Genomic DNA, 26,271 nt, shown 5'->3' with positions numbered 1-26,271 from the left:
ATTATGGGAAAAAAGGGAAGAATCTATGCACTTCTGCCATTTACTTTTTCTTTGCTAACATACTAAGAGCAAGTCTGCTTCAGACTGCTCAACAGTGGCCCCATAAAAGTGCAAAATTTCTTGAAGAAAAATTTCCTCTTGCTGCTGGAGGTCAAGATGATATCTCAAGAATCAGTCCTGATCCTCTCAACTTACTGGTGTTTAATTCTCTGCTACCTTAAGTTTTATCCCATTTCAAAACAAATGCAAAAGGAACATTTAATAAACCGTGCTGATAGCATTTTGTAACCTCTTTGCACTCCTCCACGTTGGTTTAACTGTCAAGATGAAAAGATAACAAGGTTGTGCAGAACCGCATATACTGTTTACTGAACTCTGGCTTGTCTTTGGAGTGCAGCACCAAACATGAAAGTTTGATCGTTCCTTTTGGATACAGCTCTTCAACAGAGCGGTCTTGAGTGCTTGCTCACAAGTGTGGTTGTTTTTTTTTTTTGTTAAAGCTAGTTTTTCATATGCCTATGGCTATCTCAGCACGAATATAGCCAAACTGGTTTTTGATCTGAAATGCATAAAAGGCCATTTTCCCAAACTTTATCTTTTGGACCTCAAATATTATCATTAGTCATTTTCTAGTATGAATCCCCTAAATGGGAAAAGGGTCTGTTCAGTGTGTCCTTCAGGCTTTCCAGGCAATTTGACTTTTGCATTATCCTGCTTTGGTTTTGTTTTCAAAGTATTCTAATGCGCAGTAGGAGAGATGAACAGTATTTGGACACAACTTTTGGGGTAATGCTGGGTATTTTGGGTTACAGTGCTCTACGGTTCCTCTAGCTCTGGTCTTCAGAGCCTCATCTATGCAAATACCAGTTGTGTTTTGTTTCTGCAAAACTGAACTTCAGCAATAAAGCAAGTCTTAAAATATTTGTCCTGATGATCACGCTATTTCTGTGTCTCTTACCTTCTGACTTTGTTGTTATTTTTTGAGGAAAACTGCACATGCTTCACAAGATACCAGGAGCACAGGAAACAATCAAATTTCCACTCTTGCAGCCTTTTGGGGATAATGTAGGCCATTGCTGTTCTGCTACTTAAGTACATTTGGAGTCTTCAGAGATCAGTTACTCTTTTGGATAAGAGATTGTATGAATTTAACATATAAACATGCTCGTCTCCTTTTCCTGTCCTCCTTAAAGGTCACTGTACAGGAGGGAAAGTTGAGTCATGGGCTATAAACACATGTAGATCTGCTATCTCGTCTAATTCTTGTTAGCTTATTGCTTGGTGCTGTGGCAGGTGGACTTTGTCAGGTTTGTCCGTGGTGGTGCTACTGTCTCTCGTGACCTGCTCCGTTCCTCTGCAGAAAGTCCCTTCCCTGTAGCGGGATGGCGTAAGTCAGGGTGCGTTGTCTCCTCACCTGCTGCCCTTCCTTGCTGAGTAAAGAAAGTTGCTTGGAAATGCATCTGTTCCATGTGTATCATACAGCTTATTTCTGTGGAAAACCTACTCTATTTAAACTTGCACATGTCACGTGGAGATCATCTGCAGGATTCAGAGAACACTGACAAGATGCCCTGGACTGTAGAAATAGCAATGATTGTTTAAATAATTCAGAAAAGTAATATAGTATACTGAAATCCTCCTGAATATTGCAGTTACTGTGCTTCAGTATCAAAACTGTATGTAGGAGAAAGACTATTGGAAAGGTGTGTGACAGCGGGTATATTGGAGCTGGTGATACTGGGAACATCAGATACTCTTAAAACTGGGACGGATCTAATGGAGGTGTCCATTTTTCAGTTCCTGAACACATGTCATGCTGTCCTGGGGATTAAACACGTAATGTGGGGGTGGCTTGTTGGGTGTTGGGGGTTTGGGGGTTGTGGGTTTTTCTGGTTGGTTGTTTTTTTTTTTTTTTTTTTAAATCCTAATTTAGATTATGTATTTTAGACCTCTATCAAAAGACCTCATACATTCTTGTGTGGAAGAATTAGGGCAGAGGGCCACCTTATGACATAATTGAAATTATAGTGATGAAATGCACTTGTAGAAACTAAAAAAAAAAAAAAAAAAAAAAAGGAAAAAAAAAAAGGAGTAGTGATAGAAGTCCTGGGGAGGGTAGGCTGTGATTATTTGATGTGCTTTCGTATCTTTCAGATGACCGAGGGCCTTACTCCTGGGTAGTACAGGTCTCACTCACATGGATCAAATGTGAAATTTCTAAATGTGTCACTTCTAAAAACCATTTCTGCAAAAATGATGCTTAGAGGCTTCTCATTGAAGAGTACAAATAATGCAATGCTCTTCAGCTATATTAAATAAAAATGAGATGGAGAAACAAACACATGCTTACTTTTCAGCCTGCATAAACAGTCTTGCTAATTAAGATAAGGGCAAATATCCCTATGATTTTCTCTTGATTTAATCAGTAGACTAACTAAAAAAAAAAAAGTGTAAATATAAACATAATTCATAAACTCACTTTTCCGAGTTTTTCACTCCCTCATACGTGCACTAGTGACTAATGGTGTGTTCCAGCATTATTTCTGTATTTGTTATTTACAAGTGAGTCGCTTAAGATATGTGGAAATAACTGGTGATTATTAAAATGAGATCACAGAGGAGAAGGAGAAGGTATATTATCTTCTGTATGCTTTTATTAGCTCTCTTTCATTACCTTGAGTGTGCTATTTAAATAGTTTTTGAATATTGTTCATGTGTAATGTGTGCATAAAACATTTCCTTCTGGAAATGCATAAGTTGTTTATGTTTGAGTTGTTTGGTGACCATTGTACAACCAGGAGCCCATGGATTTGACCAGCACTGAATATTTTGATACTCTGTGGGCATAGCTTCCTCTCAGTTTACAAGTACTGTTTGCCATGCCTTGGGACTACATGTGTAAGTGATATAAGTCTGAACTAACGTCAGCTACATTTTTGAAGTTAGTTGAGGACCATGGTTTAAAATTGACATCTTCTATTTAAATATTTTTGTCTTGGAGGCTCCAAGTATACTGGAAAGCATTTTTTTACTAAAAAACAAGTAATAAAATCAGTATTTCTGTGCCTGAGTGATAATACCCATGCCCCCTGCCCTCCATGTGTGAGATAAATTTGGTAATATATGTTTTAATATATTCCATGGCAATCATTGCATTCAATGGCATTGTCTGTGGGCATGCTCATGGAACTAACTGGTGAGAAGCAAATCTATGAAGAGAATTTTGGCCTATAGAGGAGAAGATACCTAAGCTGTCCTAGTCCAAAGGCAGAGCCCAGTATTTTTATCTGAGTGCAAAAGGAGAGTGTGGATGGATACGCTGGAGAATGAATGAGTTTGGTCTAGCAGTGGGCATTCTTTAGAGGTTTGGTTTTTGTTTTTGTGTGTTTGTTGGTTTTTTGTTTGGTTGTTTTTTGTTTTTTTTTTTTAAAGATAGCATCCTTAGTTTCTGGAAAAGCCTGGTAAGGTGATACACGTAAGAATACAATAGAGATGTAAAGACTTACTAGTCCTAAATACTTGGAAATTGGAAGACATTATTACTTGTGTGACTGGAAATACCACTAGTTGAATTGAGGATATTGCCACAATTTGGCAGCTTAAATTCTGTGTGACTTGTTTGATTCTCTGTCTCTGTGGGTGAGAGGGGTAAGTCTTAATGAAAAAAATCTGTTACTTAAGGATGTGCAGATGATGGAAAACTTGAATAATCCCTTTGGGCTAGGTTGAGTATCCTTTAATTTTACTTCTTGTTTAAACAGTGTAGAGGGAAGAGCAACCATGTGGAGGGGAAGAGCGATAGCAGAGGGCAACTTGCTGCATGAAGCACACTATCAGTGGGAGTGTGTGCAAGGCTTCAGGGGCACCTGGAGGCTGATTCGGGGGGAAGAAGAGGAGCAGGCAGGAGCACTGTAGCTTATGAATCCTGTCAGTGCCCTTCTGAACATGGGGTTTGCTCTGATTCCTGAGACTACAGACTGCTAGAAACCAGTGGGAAAGTGTGCCGCTCTGTGCATCTGAGAGCACCGCTGGGAGAAAGTTGTTTAACTCTGGTGTAGTGGAGAAGGTAAAAAATAGGGTGTTCCAGCTTGCTATATGCACTGACATCATTACGTAGGACTTGCAGAGTCTGTTCTGCATGGACACAACACCCACACTCCCCCGTTCTTGGTACTTTGTTGATATGATCATTGCCTTAATAGCTTTAAAGCATGTTTTTATAAAATATGTTTTATATTGTGTGGGAACTGCTCTGAGCCTGGCAGCGAGTCTAGGGCATGAATTCTCACAAGTGGAAAAGGAGCAAAATGTGATGTCGAACAAAAATTTATATGTAGTAGTTCTAGGCAGCAAAAGGAAGAAATGGTTCCATGCTCTATCTCCCAGCTCTGGGGAAAGGCTTTAATGTCCATCAGTGGCCTCTTAAGTTTTGGTCCACAGATACTGCTGATGTAAAGTAGCTCGCTAAATCCCCACACACCCACCCTTTAATCACGATTACAGGTTTGGTGGTGGTGGGTTGTGGGTTTTTTTTTTTCTGTTTGCAAGTGGAATGTGAAGAGCTGGCCTAGTCTAAAGCAACTTACTCCTTAAATACTTCCCAGTGTCGCCACTGGCTGGCTGAAGTCTTTCTTTCCTTTAAAAAGACATGTGTGCTATATAGAGACCCTTCTAAACAGAACTATATAAACAGCTTTGGTTAGAATTGGCACATTTGTGGGCTGTATCAAGGGTAGCTAAAGCTATAGAAGTTGAATTTTATCTAGCTAATAAAAAACTGGCAGAAGGTTTAGTTAGGTATTTATACTATAAAGGCTGTGGTGGGTTTATTCTGTTACAGAGATACTGGCTACTTTATGAATGAAGGCAGGTTTGCTTATTTGTATATATTTTTGGTTTTTTTCTGTAGAAGTTTGGGAACAGTGCTGTTTTTCTTCTTTTAAGCCTTGCAGCGTTTAATTACATGGCTTTGGCACCTGCTGTAACAGAAGGTACATACACATACAGCATGCATGCTGTAGGAGGTTATGGGTCTTGGCCTGTAAGTGCTGTGCCTTGTTCCTGGGTGACTCCTTCCCGTTCTGTTTTTTCAGCTCTTAGTGGGGAAAGGGTGGGATGCAAAACTGTGGTGGGCTGACTTCCATGTCCTTGCTGCCTCTGGTGGTGGAACAGACAGGCTCAACAGGGATGTCTGGGCAGAGAGAGGGTAAAAAGTGTCCAGGCTCAAGTTTAAAAATTAATCTAGGAAGGACATTCTAAAAATAGATTAGGCCGTGTGAACATACACCTGTGCAAAAGAGAAAGTAAAAGGTTTTGGTCCTAAAAGAGGCTTTTTAAAGGGGTAGCTGTAGGCATCTCTTGCAACACATCACATTGCATATTCATGATTCTTAAAAATATTTATTACTGTTACGAGGGAAACCTGTCTCTGCTTTCATTGCTTCTTGCTCTTGTAAGCTTTGAGACTGAGTGTAAGAGCATCAGACTGAAGTGGAACACACCCAAATTCAGGGTAAATAGCCCTACTGCCAGCGGAAAGTGAGCTCTATATTTAGAGGTAAAGGCTGAATTTTTGACCAAACACTTGTTTTAATATGCTAACTAACATTTATTTTAGTTGTTCCTGTTAATATCTGTATTGCGGTAAATGTGCCTTTTCCAAGGAGGAGAGTCAGTCCCGTAACCATACTGTGCCCCACTTCCCAGGGGAGCTCAGCATGAAAATGGGTGAAACTGTAAGTTCTCCTGCAAGTTGGTGGTTTGGTTATTGTAGTTTCCTTTTGCTGGAATGTGTAGATTATACATATCGAAGGAAAAAGTGTCTTTTTTTTTTTTTTCCCCCGCCCTGCCCCAGTCTGTGCTTTTTGTTTCGTATGCTAATGATTGTTTTGTAATACAGGAACATAGAAATTGTAGGTGGAAGTAGCACTCCACTGTGTTTTGGAGCATAAAAACACGTGCAGGCACTGAAACAGAGTAAGAATGGGACTGCTAAAATTTTAAGGTGTGGGACTAAAATGTAGGGACTTACATGGGACTGAGCATCCAGAAGTGGCATCTGTGGCAAAAGTATACTCCATCCAGAGCCCTGTAGGCTTATGCCAGCATTCCCGGCTGGATGTTTGGTCTAGTGCTGACAGAACACCTGGTTGTAGTTGCATGGAAGCATTATTTAACAGTAGAATATAATAGAATATAAGAAAAGACACTTGCATAAAACTAGCAAGAACGGCAGCATCTTGATGGCAGTGCACTCAGTTGAGGACAAAACTAAGACCAGGTAAGACAACAGATAACCCTCTCACCAGACATAGTCTTCATTCAGAAACAAATAGAGTAAGTATCCTGATTTTTTTTTTTTCTCTTTTTTTCTGTTCTTTTGCTAAACTTGGAGATTAGAAGGCAACAGGAACCTGCCCAGTGCTTTAGTCTGAGGAATTGAAGTACTCCTCTTGCTTGACCTTGTAATGCAGAGGCAAATACTCTGTTACCTATGTGGCTAATGCAGCTGGGATTCAACATTGTTATCAGTGGGGGTTGTCTAGCCTCTGCTAATCAATTTTCATTTTAAACCTGTGTCAAATAATGTGAGATTTTGCTTGCACAGAAGGATGATGTTGTGTATGTGATGGAAAGCTTGGGCATATTCACTTAATTAGCTATGGAAGTGCCAGCGAATCCTTATCTGTAAAGACCAAGTGCTCAGATGGATGTTACAGCTCAGTTTCACTGAGCAGGGAAGTCCTACCCCTGGCCCATCAGTCCTGCCACTTCACTGGAACAGGCATAGACAGCAGTATTACCCTGGTGGGGGCATTTTAAGGAGGTGCACCTATTTGTCCTGTTACGAATACAAATGTCTGAGCTGTCTTCGTTACCTGAGCCAGCTTACTGTGCGATCAGGAAATAAGAGTGCTGTCACTAATCAAAGAGTTGGGGCAGGGGGAGGATATGTAGGGAAAGGCTTGCACCAGGGCACAAGTGAAAGTAAAGGAAAGTGGGGTACTGGAAGTGATGATTTCTTTTATTTTTTTTCTTTTATTGCTTGCCCCACCTCCCCCGCCCCGCCCCACCCCACCCCCAGTGGGCTCACCTGAGCCTATAGGCAAACAATGAAGAACAGCAGCAAGAGATAGATAAATAAAATGTGAATTACATATATTAGGTGAATCTCTGAACAAGACAAAAGAGACTTTTCCTTCCAAGAGACTATCAGTGTTGGAAGCGTTCTGTTTTTTTGTCATGTTGTTCCCCACCCTCACCTTTATTTTGTCCTTATTTTCCAATTTTATTTATTTTTAACACTTCTCCAAAGTAAAGAAAAAAAAGAGATAAATTCAAGTACAGGTGTTTTTGAGTCAGGCTTATGAGGTGTTAACTTCTAGTTTTGCTAAAGGAAATTTTATTAAATGAGAAGTCTGACTCATATGTGTTAACGTTTTTTCATTACAACATGTAGCTCTGTACTATGGTTAGTAAGTGACTGTTCCAGCCTGGTATTATATGAAATGGCACATACTACCACAGTAACTTTTGAATGCATTGGATAGTCTAAACAACAAGAGCAAACACCACAAAAATTACCAAAAAAAATAAAATTGGATTTATGAAGACCACTCATTTCATGTAAGTTTTGTAACAGCAGGTGAAGAGGCCAGGCCTTAAGTTACTTAGACGTTTGTTTACAGGATAAAGTGGAACAAACTTCTGAAATTCCAATTCCAACTAACAAGTCAGTCTGTAATCCAGAAGTACTCTGCAGGCAGAACTAGTAGCCATCCATGAAAACGTTAGTATAATTTAGATAAGAAACATCTAATTCCGTAAGCTCGGGTTCATGAGACATTCCTGACTTGGAAACAAGGAAAAACGTTCTTAGCGAGTAAACAAAATGGAAATACACTTTTTAGTTTACCACTTTATAGGTTTTGTCTTTAAAAGATGGTAACTTTTTTTCTAATATTAGTGTTAAAGTATTAAAATTTATTTAATAGCTTAGAAAACATACACTGTTTTAACTAAAGTAATATTCTTGGGGAGGTGGGGCAAAAGCAAGCAGTGTCTGTTTTTCAGTTAATAAAGTGTTCTATATAGGAATTAATTCTGTACTTCTTACATTTGTCTAGAAATGCTGATGGCACGTTCATTGAAAAGAGCTTTGAAAGACCAGCTTCTCTGCTGCTGAAAAACAAGCATTTTGTTTTTTAATACCCTAACGTTTTATTAACAACTCATTGTAACTCTTCTGAATCAAAATGAGATGAATATCCCTTAAATGCTCTCCTCCTGTTTTGTGTATGTGTACGCTGTAGAATTGTCACTAGCAGCAGTAGGGGAGAGAGATGAGGGTCGAGGGCTCTAGGGTGCCATTGCACTGAACTGATAAATCTGTGAGCAGGAATGGGCGCGTCCAGAGAGGTGTGTCGCAAAGGGACGTAGATGTGGGGTTGCGTAGCTGCGGTTTCAGCATCACATTGAAGAGCCCCTTTCCGCCTTTCTCCTTTTTAGCCATCTGAAGGACCCCTGGACAGTCCTGGTGTCAGGGTTCTCTGCTTGATGCAGACGGGCAGTTCCAGGCTGTGCAAAAGCAGAGTGAAACCTTGGCCTGTTCCCCTATAGACGGTTGGAGTGTAGCTGGCAGCAACATGGAACGGGACTGAGCAAAGAACACTGCAAAGATCTGCAGTTCTGCGGGCTTTTTTCCTTTAAGACAGGAATTGGACTTGCTGGGTGGTATTCTTGGTTCCTGCCATCAATCTTTTATCCGTGCAGCTGTTGTCTGCGCTAGGAATTTGTGTACGTGCTACCTGTTCGATATGCAGTGTTCCAGAGCTTTGCTCGGGAGGCTGTAGGAGACCTATCACAAAGTATTGATGTCCTTGTACGAATGAAAGAGCAGAAAAGGCACAATTGCTTATTTCCAAATTAAAAAAAGCCTCTTGAAGAACATTAATAGGTTATCAACACTGTTGACTGCAAATGTGGATGTAAAATCATAGAATATCTTGAGCTGGAAGGGACAAATAAAGCTCATTCAGTCCAACTCTGCTCCTCACAGAACTACCTAAAACTAAACTGTATGACTAACAGTGTTGTCCAGATGCTCCTTGTGACAGGCTCGCTGCTGGGACCGCTTCCCTGGAGAGCCAGTTCCAGTGGCTGACCACCCTCTCAGTGAAGAGCCAAAGTCTGGTGTCAAAGAAAAACCTTTTCTTAATGTCTTGATGGGTAAGGGAAAGATGTGCTCTAGTTCATAAGCCCTGGGGGATTCATCCGGGTTTCTCCCACTGATACAGGCAGATTGTGGTGATTGATTCCTCTTGGCCTATGTTGAGAAATACCATGTACTACTTACTACAAATACTTTCAGGGTTAGTTTTGGCTGTTGCTGTATTTGAACGTTTTATGCCTTACCTGGGTCTGCAACAGTATGCACTGTATAGAACAGAAAAACAAAATTAAGGCATTCTTTTTTAGAGTTTTGTTTGGGCTTTTTTGGATGGATGAGGGGGTCGTGTTTTTGTGGGGTTTGGTTTGGGGTTTTTTTCGGTTTGCACAGCGTTGGTTTTCGGTGTTTCTGGTTATTTTTTTTGTTTGGTTTTTTTTTGGGTTTGTTTTTTGGGTTTTTTTTGTTTTTTTTTTTTTTTTAAGGCACTGGCTAGCTTTTTAGAAGATCCTTGACACAATTTTGCATTTGGTCCAGGATTGTTATTCAGAACATTTGGACAAAGTGTTAGGTATCTTTATGGGCTAAAGAGCTTGTGTTTTTTTGGGGGAAAGTCTTTTTGTGTTCTCATTGGGCAAACCAAGCTGTCAGTGGTCCAGAGTACTGCATATGCTGTTAATTGCCAAACAGTTGACTGATAAATTACTTCTTCCAAATACTGTTCCTGCTTTGAAAGTCTATTTGGACACCTGTATTACTAAATTTTTGAATAAAATAATACAAATATTGTTGGAATTGCTATAGACTTTTGGTTTTCCAGCTGTGTTTGGGTCTACATAGCTATCAGTTTGTATGCTAAATACCAGCTTAGGGTCTGTTGCTTGAGCTATTCTATTGCAGCACTGTAAAGAAGTTTTATAACAGTACGAATGGGCACTTAACTTATATTTGGTTTGCAAGGAACTTAAAAAAGTACAGTCAGACTCTAATATAGCTATCTATAATAAAATTATTTTTTCTGGCACTTGGACATTTAAAAAGCATTAAGATTCAGCAGTGCTTAAATGCAAAGGAAAATATTGATTACAATTTGGAAACCTGCTACGAGTTATGGAGTACAACTATATATTTTCATCTTTTACTCTTTAAAAATTAATCTGTTCCTTTTATGTCAGTTGTATAAAAGGCCATGTTATTTAAGTTCTGTGGATAAGTAAGGTGAGCCACTGGTTGTTTTCAGTTTCAGCTGTAGCTTTGGAAATACATGGATTGCAAGCGCTTGTGGAGTTGCCTCTTCTTTACATGAACTCTATGTACCTTAACATTTTCTTCATCTACTGTAAGAAATACTTTGTAAATAATTGGAAAAATATGTAGAAGGAGATACCCTTCAACATGAGCAGTGGTTCCAGAATCTGACCTTTGCATCGGCCATGATGGTAACTCCAGGACTGAAGATGTGTATTTGAATGCTCTCTCTCTCTCGTTTGCATTAGTAAGGTGCATTCTCAAAATTACTACTGATCCTAATCAATCATCTTCCCCTAAAAAAAATAAATTGTGGGAGGTTGTTGGTATCAGGTGAATATTTGAGGTTTTGAAATCCTTTAGTCTGGTCTTTGCCTCATCAACAGTGATAGCTTTGACTACTTTGTTACTGTGTGGTGTGTGTCTGTCCATCCCCTCCCAAAAACTCCTAGATGTTTCTTTGTGACTCTTCCTGGAGTGCTGATCCATCTTGCTACCACTTTCGCTGTCTCCAGATTCTTCCTCAGCACCGTTACCTACTTTGCCTTCAAAAAAAAAAAAATCACTGTTCAGTCACTTTCATTTCATATGGTAGTCCAACAGAATTTTTTTTTAATTTTGTCTTTTGTAAACAGAAAATTCAAAAGTGCCATCCTTTTCTTTGGGAGTGTTTTTCTTGTTTGGTAGTCTGTTTCTTGTTTTTTTGGTGGGTGTTTTTTGTGGTGGTGGTGTGGGTTGGGTTTTTTTTTTGTTTTTGGTTTGTTTTTTTTTAAATTTTAAATTCTGTTTTCAGCCAACACTTTCACACATGGTGGTGTACAGCACTTGTTGGCTTCTCTGGATAACTGAGAATCACCCCAGTCTTGTGCTCTCGCCAATAAGAAAACAACTCAGTTTTCCAGATCCTCTTTCCTTTCCTGTTGGACATTGCACATGCTTTGCCTTCAGAGTATGTAGACATAAAAGCGGCAGGAAACAGGTAAAGCACTAAAGGCAGGTGGCATGAGTTTGCTAGTAACCGAAGTGTTTCATCTGTCCCTTTATATAAGCGTGTTGTAATTTGCTGGTTTTTCTGAGGTGATGTATAGGGAGCAGCCTCCCAGCCTTCTGCACCAGGACGCAGAAGAGCGTACCTAGGGGGGTTCCGTGTCACGCAGGCAGTCGCTGCCGTTGCGACCTCCCCGCGAGGCTGCAGGCTAGCCGGCTCTTGAGGCTGCGCTTGGTCGGTGCTGTGAAGCTGCAGTTTGAGAAGTAGGCAGCTCCCTACGCAGAGAGGGCATGGGTGGTAAGAACATGCTTGGGCAGTTCTTCAACAGCTGTGTTGGCTTCCTTTTGGCTTCTGGGTACGATTCAAGGTTTCTGCCTTGATTGCTTTTCAGTCTAATGTGACTTGAGCTCTGGCTGAGAGGTTGCCTCCTTTTTTTGATCCAACATAGCAATTAATGTCAACGGGGATACTTGACCTAGATCATCCTGGGTTTTAATGTCAAGTAGCCATTGGCAGGAAGTTCTTTGAGAAGGACTTTTGACTGTGGAATGCGCTCCCAACCTGGTCTGGTGGGGCTGGCTTGCTGAGTGGGCTTAGTGCCAGGCGTATCCCATTTCTTTGCCTGTGGAGATGAGGAATTGTTTGGTGCTTCTGTTCTCCTTCGCCCCTGAAGAAAGACAGGTTAATGTGGGTTTATAATCACTACACTAAGATTTTCCATTTGAGCCGTATGGGAAGGCAAGTGAAGTGTGTTTCAGAGAAAAAACAGCATACATGCCTTTATACATAAAAGGGCTTTTTCCCTGAGAGAATTTAATTGAACATTTTGCATGAAATGAAAGCAAAAGACGTTTCCTCACACAGACCAGTTTGAAAGTACAGCAAGTTAAATTTAGGTAAGTGCTGTTTTCTTTCAGCTTTGTGGAAGACTCTGCAGTTCACTGCCAGACACAGAAGGCTTCCTTCTTGCTGGAAAGGAGATCTGTCAAACCATTAAACCCATCACCAAGTTCTTCAAGCTTAAAGTACCCTCCCCAAGCGTCACAGCTGAATAGACTGTGATAGGGCTTGCTCTAACCCTCCAAAAGGTGTTTGATGCTTTTTTCCTAGCCATGCCATTTGTCATGAGGTTGGTCGGTTCCGTGAAGAAAGATGTTCAGGAGCAAAACGAACTTTGAGAAGGAAGGCTTTTGTCTGGAGTGCTACGTGACAACTGCCCACTGAAGCTGGAGCGAACTGTCGGAATATAAATACAGTCATAGCTTTGGCCTGGAAAAACTCTGTGCTCTAGCAGCTACTGTGAGATGTCTGAACGCTTACTGGCAAATGCCCAACAGCTAACCAAGACAACTGTGGCTGTAGAAGGATACGAAGGAGGAAGAGGGGGGATAAATTTGATCTAAACCCCAAAACTTTAGTTCAGGGAGATGGGACCCATTTCTAACGGTACAGCTACATCATGCCTCTTCTTGCTTAGGTGAGAGACTGCCTGGTCCTACAGCTTGCATGTCTGCTTTGGGCAGGGTAGAGAAAGTCTAACCACCTCCCTTTCCTGAACATGTTTTAGCACTTTTCCAGTCAGTCTGGCTTCTGGAGAGCTTTGGGACCACAGTTTAAGAGACGAAAGGAGAGAAATTAAAGAGGCTAGAAAAAAGGAAAAAAAGTTGCTTGTTTCTGGAAAAGGTTAGGGATAAAACAGAAGTAGAATTAGGGAACTTAAGAATATTCATAATTTTAGTACTTTACTATCTAATAAAAATAGGGACTCTGTAAGGAAAAATAAGAGGTAACATGATAAACCTGATCAGGTGGCTTGATTCAAAGTCAACTGAAGAGTCCCTGGTTTCAGCGGATTTTGGGTCATGCTTTTTTTTTTCTTTAAGTGCAGAACAAAAGAAAAAAGGCTTAAGAAATGAAAACTTAAAGGAAATAAACTAGAAGAAAATATATGGGTCACACCTGAAGGGAAGGATCTTTTGGTAAGTGTTTTTTGAAGACTGGTAGCGAAGAGAGGAAGTTTCTATGCTAATGAGAAAAGTTACTACCTGGAGTGAGGCAATTCTTGTGACATCTGAGGGGAAAAGTACTGAAGGAGTAAGTGGAAGCTGCTGAGCTGAGTATGTTGAAGTAAACATGCTAACTGGTGTTTGTAACTAAAAGCAGTGATGTGGAGCACTGGTGTTACCCACTAGCAGGCATCCACTTTGCTGAGTGGGAAACTCTTGAACTTACATGATTGGTATGAACTTACATGGATGGAGGATGAAGATGGTGCTAGGACAGACATAGCATGGGATCTATCTCATCTGAGGTATTGATGTCTACCTTTTGAAAGTGGGGGGGAAGAGCCTGTATATATTCAGCAAAGAGATATAGGAACCCTGTAGAACTCTTAGCAGGCAGGGTATAGACACAAACGCTTTTAGGGTGTGATTCATTTGACCTCCTTTAGACATGTGCTATAGGATGAGTTCAGTAGAGGAGTGTAGTAGTTCTTACGGGCTCTAAAGGGAGACTAACATGACTTGTTCAGATACAGACACCTATACTGTAAAACATCTTTATTTGATCAAGTGAATTCTGGCTTAGTGTCCCCATCTAAGAATGGAAAGATAAGGGCACTCTGTTACTATGGCTTATGGTTAAGTGTTAGATTCCCCCCATCCTAGTTGAGTAAAGACACAACACCTTTTTGAAATGGAAGGTGGCATTCCAGGGCCTCCTGAGATCTGCCCAGACAGGGCTAACCATTCATGCTGAAGCGTTGCAAAGGCATCGCCCTAGTGCCATCTGTTTATGGGCAGCAGAAGCAAACCTGTTGTGACTCCTTGATCCTCTTATGTCAGCGTACATGGATGCCAATGGTGGAATTTTGTACAAGGCTCCTGGATCCTGCAGCATCACTGGCAAGATGTGAGCACGTGTGTGGTTTACCCAGCTCTGAAGCAGGAAGCACCTTCAAAGAGCTGGAAGTAGTAGCCTGTTGAATTGCCTCTGTCGAGCAGTGATTGATTTACAGGTGAGCGTGCATAGATGTGACAAGTGGTCAGATGGTGAGCTCCACAGGGACACTATTACTGGAGAGCAGAGGGTACGTTCTGGTGACAGGCTTGGTGCTTACCTGTAAATCACCTAGCACGTGTTTGGTGGGCCATGGAAAGTAAATGATTTATTGAAGCTGGTTCCTGGGTGAAACTGGAGTGTGGTGCTGTATTATTAAATAGGGCCACATAAACCATAAGAACTTACGTTTTGTTATTATCAAAAGTCAGTAATCTTAATCTGTTGTTTGGACTATAAGTAATGTGCAGAAGTCACGATTCTTTCACTTGTTTCTATCACATCCATACAAATCTGTTTTTATTACTTCAGGGCTTTGAGATTTTTGTTTATGCTGCAGAACTCCTAAATAAATAAATAAGTATGTGTATCTTTATTTTATTTGCAAACTCCATTGAAATTTTTTCCTGCGCTTTATTTGGAATACCAGCATGTTATGTGGTGGCTGCAGTATTCTTTCCTTGGGTATGCAGTATAATTGATATCTCTGGAACTGAAGTTAAAAAAACCCAAACAAACAAAAAAACCAAAACCCGAAGAACTTCAGTATTCTGTTATTGTGAAATGTGTTCAATGTAAATTTTTCAGGAAATTTTTGATATGAAAGTCAAAAAAATCCAGTTTTGATTTAAGTTTTATTAAAATTGAAGGCACTGGACTAATCCTTTCTTAAGAAGAGGAGAGGTGACAAATTTAGTATTATGACTATTACGAAATACTGTATTAAAGGAGTTTTAAAAGGTAGCCTTGTTGAGTGTCTTTATTGCAAAAAAAATCCAAAACCCAAGAAACAGATCATTCTCATTATTACACCTATTTTCTTAAAGTACTCATTGTCTCTGTGCAGGCTTATTTTATAATGTATGCATCTGGTAATGAAAATAATAATTAAATTCTTTCACAATGAAACTGTGATTGGGGGGAGGGTGGGGGCGGAGGAAGCTCAAATAATACTAGCAGCTGGATTCATACCCAGTAAAGATAGCTAATTGACTAGTAAGGCTGATTCTTCACGTAACGTATTTTGAAGCGGTGTTCTCTTTTTCTAATTGGCACTCTGTATTTGGAAACGCACCACTTCTTTCTCCCCCAATTATTCTTCCCTTAATTTTCTTTTTCCCCTTTCCTGCTTTCCCCCCTTGCCCCTGGCCTGTCTTCTCTCCATCCTCATATACGCACTCTGACCTTCATCCATTGAGGAATTGCTCTTGTACTGGGGCTGTGAGTGATGCAGGCACTGACTTGGAAGTGTTGGAAGAAGATGCTATTGAGGAGGTTGGAGGGGTCTGAGGGAAGGTGCCTTTGTTGGCCCAGAACATGCCTGGAGTGATGAGCCATGCTGTGTGACCAAGCCCAAATAAAGTCTCTCAATCCTGGGAAAGACAAGGATGTAATCTAGAGCTGAGTAGCAAAACCAGACTGATGGACTGATGTGGATTAAAATACAGCTATTTGGGTGTCCGCATGCTGATTGAAATGCAGGCAATGATGCAACAGTTGTGTTGCAACATGGTGACTAAAAGTATTGGGATTAAATCTGATTTACCTTTTTAGTTTTTAATCTCCTTGCTTTTAATTTTGTTATTGCTTATTTTATTTGGGATGTTGTGCTTTCTTCGTGTTTTTTGTCGGATTTTTCTGAATCCTCGTCTTTTCTTTTAAATATTTTTTTTTTTTGGCCTTCGTTTATACTACTTGGCCCAACAGTGTCCCTAAGCGCTGTCTACGCTCCTGCATATCCTCTGCATCTCGTCCAAGGTATATTCAAACAGGTCTACTCTTGAGTAAGGTCTTGAATATTACAGGAACAGCATCAAATGTTTTGAGAGCTTAGGACAAACTTCTGACAGTGCCCAGGCTCAGCACAGCCCTGGAGATCTCTACTCATGTCACCTTGCAGGCACAGATTAAAGCTGAAATATTCTCACAGCCTTGGACTGTGTAATGATTCCCTGTGTGCAACAGAGGGAAGGAAGATGAGGTGGGAAAGACATCAGACCTGGCTGGGTACACGGGTTTCAGCTTGGGGCAGCTGTAGCATCTTTTCAGGATGCCTTTCAGTCATATCTGAAGCTTGGGGTTCCCTGAGTCCATATAAAAAGTGATTTTCGGGAAGGCTGGTCCAATTCATACATGAGTGCTGCACATTTGGTATGGTGTCAGTTTTCCCTTTTTGAGATTAATCATTGTAGCATTTTAATAAAATGGATGTACAGCCTACTTTTTTAATGAAGGCAAATGGCGTACAATATTAAAGACCTAAAAGATACACTAAAATGATGGCATGTAATATTACAAGACTTACCTTGCATGAACAAAAGGCAAAGTGACTGTTTTTGAAGTTGCTGTTCCATCATTAACTTGGAAAGTAATTTTGGGCTTTCTGGAACTCATTTAAACTTTCTGCTTCAGTCACCACCTGTAGTAGTTTATGCCACCACCCTTAGCATTAAGTACTTGCTGCAGGACCTATCTATTTACTTGTATTTTCAATCGGTTGCTTTATGTAATGTTGAAAACCTCTGAGTCACCCCAAAATATTTTCTTTCCTGATGAGAAATCAACCTGATCCTTTAACCTCTTCATTACAAATGTCTGAGGCCGTTTATCACTTTCTTCTTTTGTAATCGACATCTCTATCCTTATTTGGATCAAAAATGAGAATCAACAATTTTTCTTTTCTTTGCCTGCAACAGCTGTATCCTTCACATTTTTATTACTTTTTTTTTTTAGTGTAGATTATTTAAAATATACTCCCTCTCATACCTTCTCCCAGAGCAAACTTTTCCAGAAACTGGGGGGGCGACAGGGATGGAGCGGGAGACATGGAACTTGGTGATGAAAAGCCAAGTGTGGTGTGGCAAAATTGGAGTTTCATCAGAGGATTTGCAACTATGTATGCCCATTGCAAAAGCTTTGTTGGGCAAGATAGAATGTGATGGAAAACAAACTCTGGAGTTTGGTTTCTGCTTTTCTCTTTGGCTGTTCCAAGAGAAGAGGGTTACAAAAGCAGAAACCAGGTGCTCAGCTGTGCTGGTAGCTGCTCTGGAGGGGTGGACCAGCAGACCTCATGTCTGACCTCTTGCCTGCCAGCCTCTGTGGGAAGCAGCTTCCATCATCTGGCGTAGCTTCCCTCGCCAGGGAACAACCCCTCCCTTCTCCAGGGAACAGCGGTGTTCAGCCTCCTGCCCTCCCTGGCTCTGTCACAGACATCACACAGGGCAACAGGAGTGCTCTGGCTGAAGGACGTCACTGTTAGAAATAACTAAAAACTTTTGCATCTTTCTCCATGTAAAGCCATCATACATGCATCAAGCTTTGCACTGCTGAGAACTTTTTTTCTTAAAATGAGTCTTATTTTGAGAGTGTGCGGTAGGAGACTGCCTGCTTAGTGGTTTTCTGTACATGCACGAAACTAACGGTTATGATGTGTTACATCTGACTAAAGGAAAAAAATCTCTTATGGGGACATGATCAAGTTCAGTATTACTTGTTAAAACTTCTGAACTGTGTTTAAAGAGAGCATGGGGATGCTTTGTCCTATCTACTTTTTTTTTTTTGGCAACAAATAGGAGAGCGTAAATGCTATGGGCAGCTTGTAAAAGAGCTCGCCCATTTCTGCCATGTGGTGATAGACCCAGAAACCAGAGCTCAAACCCATGTCCAGGTTTGTATTGTGCTTTTAGTGAACTTCTGAAAACTACTACTTAGAAACTGAAGCCTTAACTGCTGTGATGGAGAAGCTCAACCCTAAGTACAGAAGGAAACTAGTCAGAGGTTTTGGCCCTTTCCTGCCATTTTTCTTGTATGTGGTCTATATAACGTGTGTAACATAACCGGTGTTTCTGTGTTGGTAAATGACAGTGTGACATGTATAAGTCATGTTAGTGGTTGTAAGAAAGTGTGACTTTAGAAGCCATTTAAATTGAAAGCATTTTATTAGATTTAGTTCCTGTTTCAAACAGAAGTGGAAAGTTGTTTTTGGATTAAACAATTTTGTATGTGTTGTTTACCATTATGAAAGACTAGTAAATCCTGTTTCCATGTGGGATGGTAAATTTTTGAGTAATCATTCAAGTTAATTTTAAGTATACCTTTTGGTTGGGTGTTTAGGGGTTTTATTTTTTTTTTGTTTTGTTTTGTTTCGCCTACACCACTGATACTCAGCTTTCTAAAATGAATTATGTTCTTGTGGGACATCTCATACAGTTCATCCCAAAAAAACCCTATTGGAAAGGGGTTGTTTTATTTTTTTAAAATAACAGAATACATTCTAGTAGCTTTGTTGCAAAACCATATACCAGTGCGCCTTCATGGTTCTTGAAACAATGCTTTTTCTCATTCATTTGCATTCCTTGATTTTACTATCTACCTAAGAAATGGGAAGTTCTTTGTATTTCTGAGGATGGTTGGCTGGTGTCTGTGAAATGTATTTTTTTTTTTTTTTTTCACTTTTGTTAGTCGTCATCATTCATCTGCTCTTGAGTTTGTGGACTCAGTTTTGCAAGTTTTGTGTTTGTACTGTCATCCATCTGTCATACACACACATCTCATGACTAATAGTCCTGTGATTAGATTTCTTCTGCTTAGATTCAATCACTATTGTCCTTGTACTTACCAATCTACGTGCTTGTTTATAAGGTTCAGTAAAATAGAGAGTATGATTCCATAGGCAAAATGATTTTCCTTATATTTATTTTTGGAACCTCCTGCTGATAAATGGAAAAAGCTGTGCCTAGAAGCTTACCTGATTGTTACTAGAAATTCTAACCCTTACATTTCAGAAAAGTTTGTTAATAAGGCACAGAATAACTCAGTCCTGTTACTCGTATTTGATGACAAAGAAACATCTGCTTGAAGAGCTTACAGTGACCCAGTTTAAATAGTCTGGACTGTCTAAAACCAGTTCTATGGTATCAGGGTGGATTTTTTTTTCCTTTCTCGTTTTGAAAGAATCAAAGATAAATGTCTCTCACATTAAGGAGATGAGCTATAATAAAACATGTATGGATAATGTGGCAGCAGTCCAAGAGCATTAGTATGCATGCCCTGATCGAGTTGTGGTGGCAGCTAGCAATCACTCTCAATTTACAGTTAAATGTTACTCGGTGAGCATGGAGAACCTTCCTCAGTGAACTGTGCATGTTTTGGAAGGAAGAAACTCATCCTGGTTTCAAGGCATTTGTTGCCTGGATTGGTGTGAAACCTGTTGATTTGGAGAACTAGTGCCCAACCTCTCCAGGAGAGGGTCTGGGCTGCAGAAGACTGGGGATGCAGCATGTATGTGTTGTAACAGGAACATATGGGTAATATGCAGTCTTGCTGACACAGGACTAGTCATACTACAGACACGGAGCAAAATTTCTGTCTGTTAACACGCGTATGACAGTTATGTGAGCACCATCACTCCTGGATAATTTTGGTTTTTTGATAGAGAGGAGGCTGCAGGTTTTTATGAAACATAGCGATGGGAAATCAGGTGTGAGAGAATTCCCCTGGCCCTTGCCAGCTTCCTTCCTATATCTAATTAGTTATTGGGGAGGACAGCAAGGAGTGGGGGGCTGGGCAGGTAAATCATTACAGTGGATTGGATATGGCCAGCAAGTTGCAGCTGGGGCATTATGGTTTGGATTGCCCAAAAAAAAAAAAAAAAAAAAAAAAAGAAGAAAAGTTTTATATGAGTTCCTGACTCTGCTTGCCTTGAAAGACACGTAAATGAGGCGTTGGTGGTTATGTTTAAAGACCAGGTTCTTTTTCTGTTCTTGAGTAGAGGCTTTTGGAGGATCTTAGTAGTTTCTTTTCCATTATTATCTATTTATTCCCTTTGCTTAGGGCGGGAGTAATCTTTACTGCTTCTCTGCATTATTACATGCTGCTTGCAAGTGTTCAGGCTTTTACTTTATTATCCTTCGGAGACTCTTTCACGGAGAAATGAACCTTGATGTTGGGTGGTAGTGAGCATGAATATTCCAGAGCCAAACTGCGCCTGCTGTGGAAAACCTCATACATAAGAAGAGAATTAAGGGAAGGAAATTTTCCACAAGGTTCTTTGCACAGGTATTTCTCATCTGTTCTTTACATTCTGATGGTGAATGCAACAGAGCAGAGAAGGCTGCTTCATGGGCATGGGAGATCCTTTCGATAATGTTGGGATACACGACGTGGAACCATCTGTGTAGGTCAACTCTGCGTACAGTTGTGTGATCTGTCAGTTATCTTACGCTTTTGGGTGGGTGCTATAATGTTAATTTTGCTCTTGTGACCAAATAAATTGGGTCCTTTTATTTTTTTCAGTGGTCAATGCTTTGTTGATTGGTGATGCTTTAATTGATGCTTGTTAATGATCATATGCAGAACACTGGGAGGAGGAAGGGTTTAAGGTTTTATGTCATTTCTCTCCCTAATATGGCGGATACATTATGCACTGAAAGTTGAAACACCTGTAGAAGGCCATCTGATATTTATGTATACAACTTTTATAAAGGATGTAAATTATATTTAGAGTAGCAACCAAAACATTCCACCTCCTTTATCTTTTTGAAATTGCTACTCGGTTTGCTTTTTCCCAATATTGCATTTCTGCTTATCTGCGCTTTCTCAGTAGTCGTTCACTTGTACAGCAGGGAAGGTGAAATAATGGAATAATGTTATTTTTCATGATTATGGATGTTATATACATTTCTAGTAGCTGAAATCATTTTTTGTGATGTTAATGTAAGTTTGGAAAGCTGAAGAAGTTAATTGTAAGTTGCTTTTTGGTTTTGTTTGAGGAAAATAATGGTTCTCAAGGTATTTTAATTTAGCAAATCTGTGGTTTTATGTAGATTTATGCCTTCTGAAGAATGCATTTCATGTCTGTGTTTGGCGCACACACACATGCTGTTAGTCATCCATAAATGAAAGTAAGTGAAAAGTGCAAAGGTTTTGTAAATGTTTTGAAATCTTAGGATGCATTTATAAAACTTGTGAAAGCTTCATATTTCTGATTCTCTAAATCAATCAACCTGAAGAGTCGTGGTGGGGATATTTGTACTACTGCTAAATCATCAAGAATTAGACAAACTTGAACGGACCGTTTCACACTTTGAGAAACTGGAGTTATGTTTTGTGGTGTGCACTAATTACAAACTTAATGTGTCTTCTGAAAAAGCAGAACAATTTTAGTGTGCTCCATATTTTCCTAACCCAGGAGTTTGGCAAGATCTGCTGTAGCTTAAAAAATGGTTATGGGTATGGAGGTGTTGTACATTCATTTTATAAAAGCAGTGTGTTTGGGCTGAGAGTTTGTTTACTACAAGAGAAATGAGAGGCTTTGTTTCTAAAAGGATCTATCTAACCTTTCATAGAAAGGGAAGAGAATGGTTCAGGATAATTGCTTAAGAACTTTTATTTCCCTTGTTGTTTTTTTTTTTTGTTTTGTTTTTTTTTGTTTTTTGTTTTTTTTAATTTAAAAGCATTGCTTCTTCTGATGACTTGGCCCATACCTAGGCTTACGGCCCTGGCTTTGACTAGGAACAGGATAAATCTCATTTGCTCTTACTAAAGTTTCTGTTGACTTTAATGGAGATGTAATACCGCTTCCGAGTTACATGGTAGGAGATATGAGGTCTAAAACTTCCAAAGGTACTAGAGATTCATAAACATTTGGATTTCTAAGGTTGAAAAAAGAAAGGGGAGCCTAATATGTTGCAAACTAGGATATACAGCAGTAAAGTGGAAATCCCTGGCTTGAGTATAAGGCAAAGCACCTGCAATCCTAAAGAATGCTGTGAAGTGAAATAACAAAACAGTAAGAGAATGCATGTGGTAGGTGGGTTTCTGACACTCTGGCTGAAGAACAGGAGGGGTTTGAGTCACTGTATGATCTAGCAATTAGTATCACTGAAGATAAACCAAAGCGTGTTTGGGAGGAGGAAATGCAGTTGGCAACTGAGGACCCAAACAGCCTTGATAACCGGGAATCACTGCTGACTACTGTTGGCTGCAGCTATTTTGTTGGACACATGGCAAGGCTATTACAGTGTGATCATTGCTGGAACCGTGCAAGTGTAATTCATGCTTCTCTTGGGCATATCTGGTTGTCAGCTTCTTACTCTCTTCTCAAAATGGCCTGGGGTACCAGGATAAGGTATGCATGTCTAACACAAGTGCACACGTGGAAATAAAGTGCATGTATACAAAAGATGCTTGCCTGCTAGACACTTCCAGTTTTTCACTTTCCATAACTAGCTATATTTTCTGTAATCAGTATTGCTGTGTAATGATACCTGAGATTTCCAAAGACAATAGAAAGTACTCTAAGTACTCTAAACAAGAGTATTTGAAGGTGAATATTGGCAAAGTAATATTTCTGTGATGATACAGAGACCAATGTATTTGTTTAAAAAAAACCAAAAAAGTGTTGATTTTTTGTTTTGCCCAGGCTTGTGATATTTCTTCAGCAATCAAATGCTGACAAAATATTATTAATAATTAATACAGCACAATAAAAGGTGTAAAATCAGTGCTTACTTTTGCCTCCTCAATCCCACATCCTTAATTATAAGGATTAAGTGATACAGAAGCCTAAGGAGGTTGGTTGGTGTAATAAAAGAGAGGAATACGGAATCTTCTTTAACTTTACAAAACATAATATAAACCAACTTGTGGATTTTTTTTTTAATATTGCAAATTATTGTTGAATGTAATTAGCTCCCCACCACACCCCCCTTTTAAGTACAAATGTGGAAAAGATTGTGTCTGGCAGAGCAGGGGAAGGAGCTCAAGGACCTGACTATGCTGGATGTCTTCAAAGGCTAAGAGTGCGAGCTGTGGCTTAGACTTGGAGATTGCTGGAGTTGAAACTGATTTTTATTTTTGTTACATCATGTTTATACCTTCCAGATATGGGTGGCTGCAGAGATTGAAGGCTAAGTTAGAGCCATGGTAATAAAGGTAACCATGTAGAATTATTAAGAGACAACTGATTAAGGCAGCTTTAAAGGATGTTTTTCACCATGTAAAGATGTTTCCAGACATTACTTCGCTCTGAAATGCACTTTAAAAAATTCTCTCTTCTGCAGACAGCCAAAAAGCTGTGCTTGTGAATGTTAAAAATGACCTTGAGCAGAAGAACTCAAAGGTTGTTGGTGGCTTTGTACTGAATAAAATAAACTGGCACAGCAATGAGAAAAACCTGCAGTAAGGTTCAGGGCCCTGATTCAGCAAAACACACTTAATCTTAAACCTGGATACAGCCCTTTTTCTTCTGCGAATGCTCATGTAATTTGTGATCAGGACACAAGTTAAATAGTAGAATAAACTGTACTCATGAGTGTATGTAATATGAAGTGTTGATAATGTCCTTAGATGGGTATCTTAGATGCCTGAAGCAGGAAATGACCCCCTCCTCCCCCCCCAAAAAAAGAAGAGTGCTGCTATCTGTGCAAGTAGTCAGCCTTGCTTTTTGGAGGTGCATCTTGTGGAGAGGTGTCCCCAGCTTTGGAAGTTACCCCTTTCGACAAAATATTTGCAGAGGATTGTTGCTGTGAGTGTTCAAGAGTTGTTGGGAGACCTAAATTAAACATCTGGTTTTACTAGCGAAGTGCAGAAGATGCCTGGGTATTAACTGAGATCTCGGTAGAATAAGGTTATTTCCTTTCTAACTGTAAAAACACTGATAATCTATTAAGCCTTCTTCTTGCCCCTCTCCCCCATGGAGAAGAAACACTGTATTTGATCATTTACCTACATTATTCACTACTTCTTGCCCTTTAACTGTTACTATTAAGCAGCAATTATAATACACTACTTATATTAGTATAAGAAACCAGTATTTCATACTAGTATAAGTAGTATATTACATGCTAGTATAAGACCGCTAGCTATATTAAGTATACTTGAAACTACTACGCTAATAATAAGGCCTCTCTGCCTTTTCTTTACTTCTAATTTCTGTGACTTTAGTTTAGATGGGTAGAATTCGTACAGACAATTAAGCAGATGCACCTAATGTTTCATAATAGTATTTTCATTTTGGTGTGGTTTTCTGTATAACCATTCTAAGATTTATCTGTGCTAATGCTTTAGCTGTTATTTCAGTACTTAGTTTGTATCTGGTGATGCTTTCTTTTTCATGAAAACACGCTTTTACTATATTAGTGCTAATACATTCGTCTGTTAGCACTATGAAGAGCAATTTATCAAATTTTCTCTTTAGTCAAGTACCCCCCTTACCTAATTTGCACTTAAAAAAATTGTCGTTGCTTTACGCTATAGCTAGCTCATAAATAGTGTAACAGAACTTAATAATAATGAGAAGCATAATTTACAGCTCATCTCTGTAGGAAAGTCCCATGTGTGGTTCTAGACCAAGGGCTGCTTTGGATGCTGCTGGGAAGTAAGGTCAGCAACATTGGGTGATGTGGGCACAGGACAGTTTTTCAGCTGTTCCTTGTTAGTACCAGTACTGATGGGAGTATCCATGTTTACTCCCAAGAGAATGTTTAGTCAATAGTGTTTTTGCTTTAACAGGTACGGTTTTATTTAATAATGGGGTCTAGGTGGGAAGAGAATACATTAAATTCCACCATCTCGCTCCTCTTTTTTTTTTTTTTTATTTCCCTGTGCAGAAGTGCGCTGTGTATGAAATAACTGCTTTATGCTTAAAGAACATTAACATTGTATGGTCAGAATCAGCAGTAAGAAAATGGCAGAAATAAGGTTGTGCAGACAGACAGTCTGTGCTTGTGTTGTAAAATGCTGGTCCTGTCTTACAGGGCTCACACGTGCTTGCGTGAGCACGTCTGTGCAGGGAGCCAAGTGGGAGCGCTGCTTCTGTGCGCTTGCTGGCCATGAGAAATGGTAGCTGCAAAGACCGTTTCTATCAGACGGTTAGAAATGAATGACTGGCTGACCTAACAGATGTGACACAGTGGCTGTATTTTGAGCGTATGGGACGCAGGTTGCTGCTCTAGGTTCCAAGTCATGGCTAGGTGCTGCAGAACTGCCCTCCCTGCTTCTGCCTGACATTCTTAGGACAGCCTGATTTGGAAAGTTTTCGCTGGACTGTTGTGACTCTGGAAGAAAGCTGCTAATTTGTGTTTTTGGTTTTTGGCTTCTACTTTTGGCAGGCCCACGCGATGTGTCCCATACTTGGCAGCAATGACTACCTGGCTTGAAAGCTTTTGTTGTGTCTTTAAATCTCCCTGCTCAGCTGCAACATTGCAATATGAGTTCTTTGTTTTTGTTTTTGGAGTTTTCACAACACTTGATGTTTGGAAAACCCACAGTATATTTTTGTCACATTAGATGTTGGATAAACTTAAGAAACCGCGGATGTGGCATCATGGTCAGCTGTGCATACTGTGAAAATACTTCTCAGTATTTTCTGCTAGGCTAACATGTTACAATGTGAACTTCTTAAACTGGTCTCTCCTAATCCCTCTTCCTGGTAACTCTGGGGTGAACTCAGAGTGTTTTCTAGGAAACACAGTGTAGGACCCAGTACTGCAAAATTGTGTAATAGGCTAAATGACCAAACTTTTTTTTATTTAAACCACAGTTGGCGGCCTATGTGGTGTCCTGTCATTCAAAGGCCACAAAAAGGCCACATTTATGCAGAGATCAATGAACTCACATGTGTGGATCTGCTCAATCTCCATTTGCCAGAGGCCCTGAGGTGGTGGTGATGGCACACGAGGTTGTGCCACCTCCAGCCTCCCACTGCCCTACAGCTGCAGAGCAGAGGCCAGCCAGGTCCCTAGGGCAGAGCAAGCCTTGAGACCTCTCTGAGTAACCCCAGGGATTGTTCTGACATCCCGGTGCTGCA

General features: G+C 40.0%; 1 protein-coding gene across 8 annotated transcripts in view; it reads left to right on the top strand.

Annotated features, from left to right (window-relative positions):
- Positions 1–26,271, top strand: part of NRIP1 (nuclear receptor interacting protein 1) — an 80,556-nt gene that overhangs the window by 15,403 nt on the left and 38,882 nt on the right. Inside the window, exon 3 of one of the 8 annotated variants that reach the window (XR_008746808.1) lies at positions 14,249–15,205. The exons of 6 other annotated variants lie outside the window; for them this stretch is intronic. The gene's annotated coding sequence lies outside the window, so the exon portion shown is untranslated. Of the gene's footprint in view, positions 1–12,319; positions 15,206–26,271 lie in introns of those variants that run through there. One more of the 8 variants, XR_008746806.1, reaches the window with a different exon arrangement.

Source organism: Falco peregrinus, chromosome 4 (assembly GCF_023634155.1).
Source record: "Falco peregrinus isolate bFalPer1 chromosome 4, bFalPer1.pri, whole genome shotgun sequence".
NCBI classification, from domain to species: domain Eukaryota; kingdom Metazoa; phylum Chordata; class Aves; order Falconiformes; family Falconidae; genus Falco; species Falco peregrinus.
This window is presented reverse-complemented; position numbering and strand designations above follow the sequence as displayed.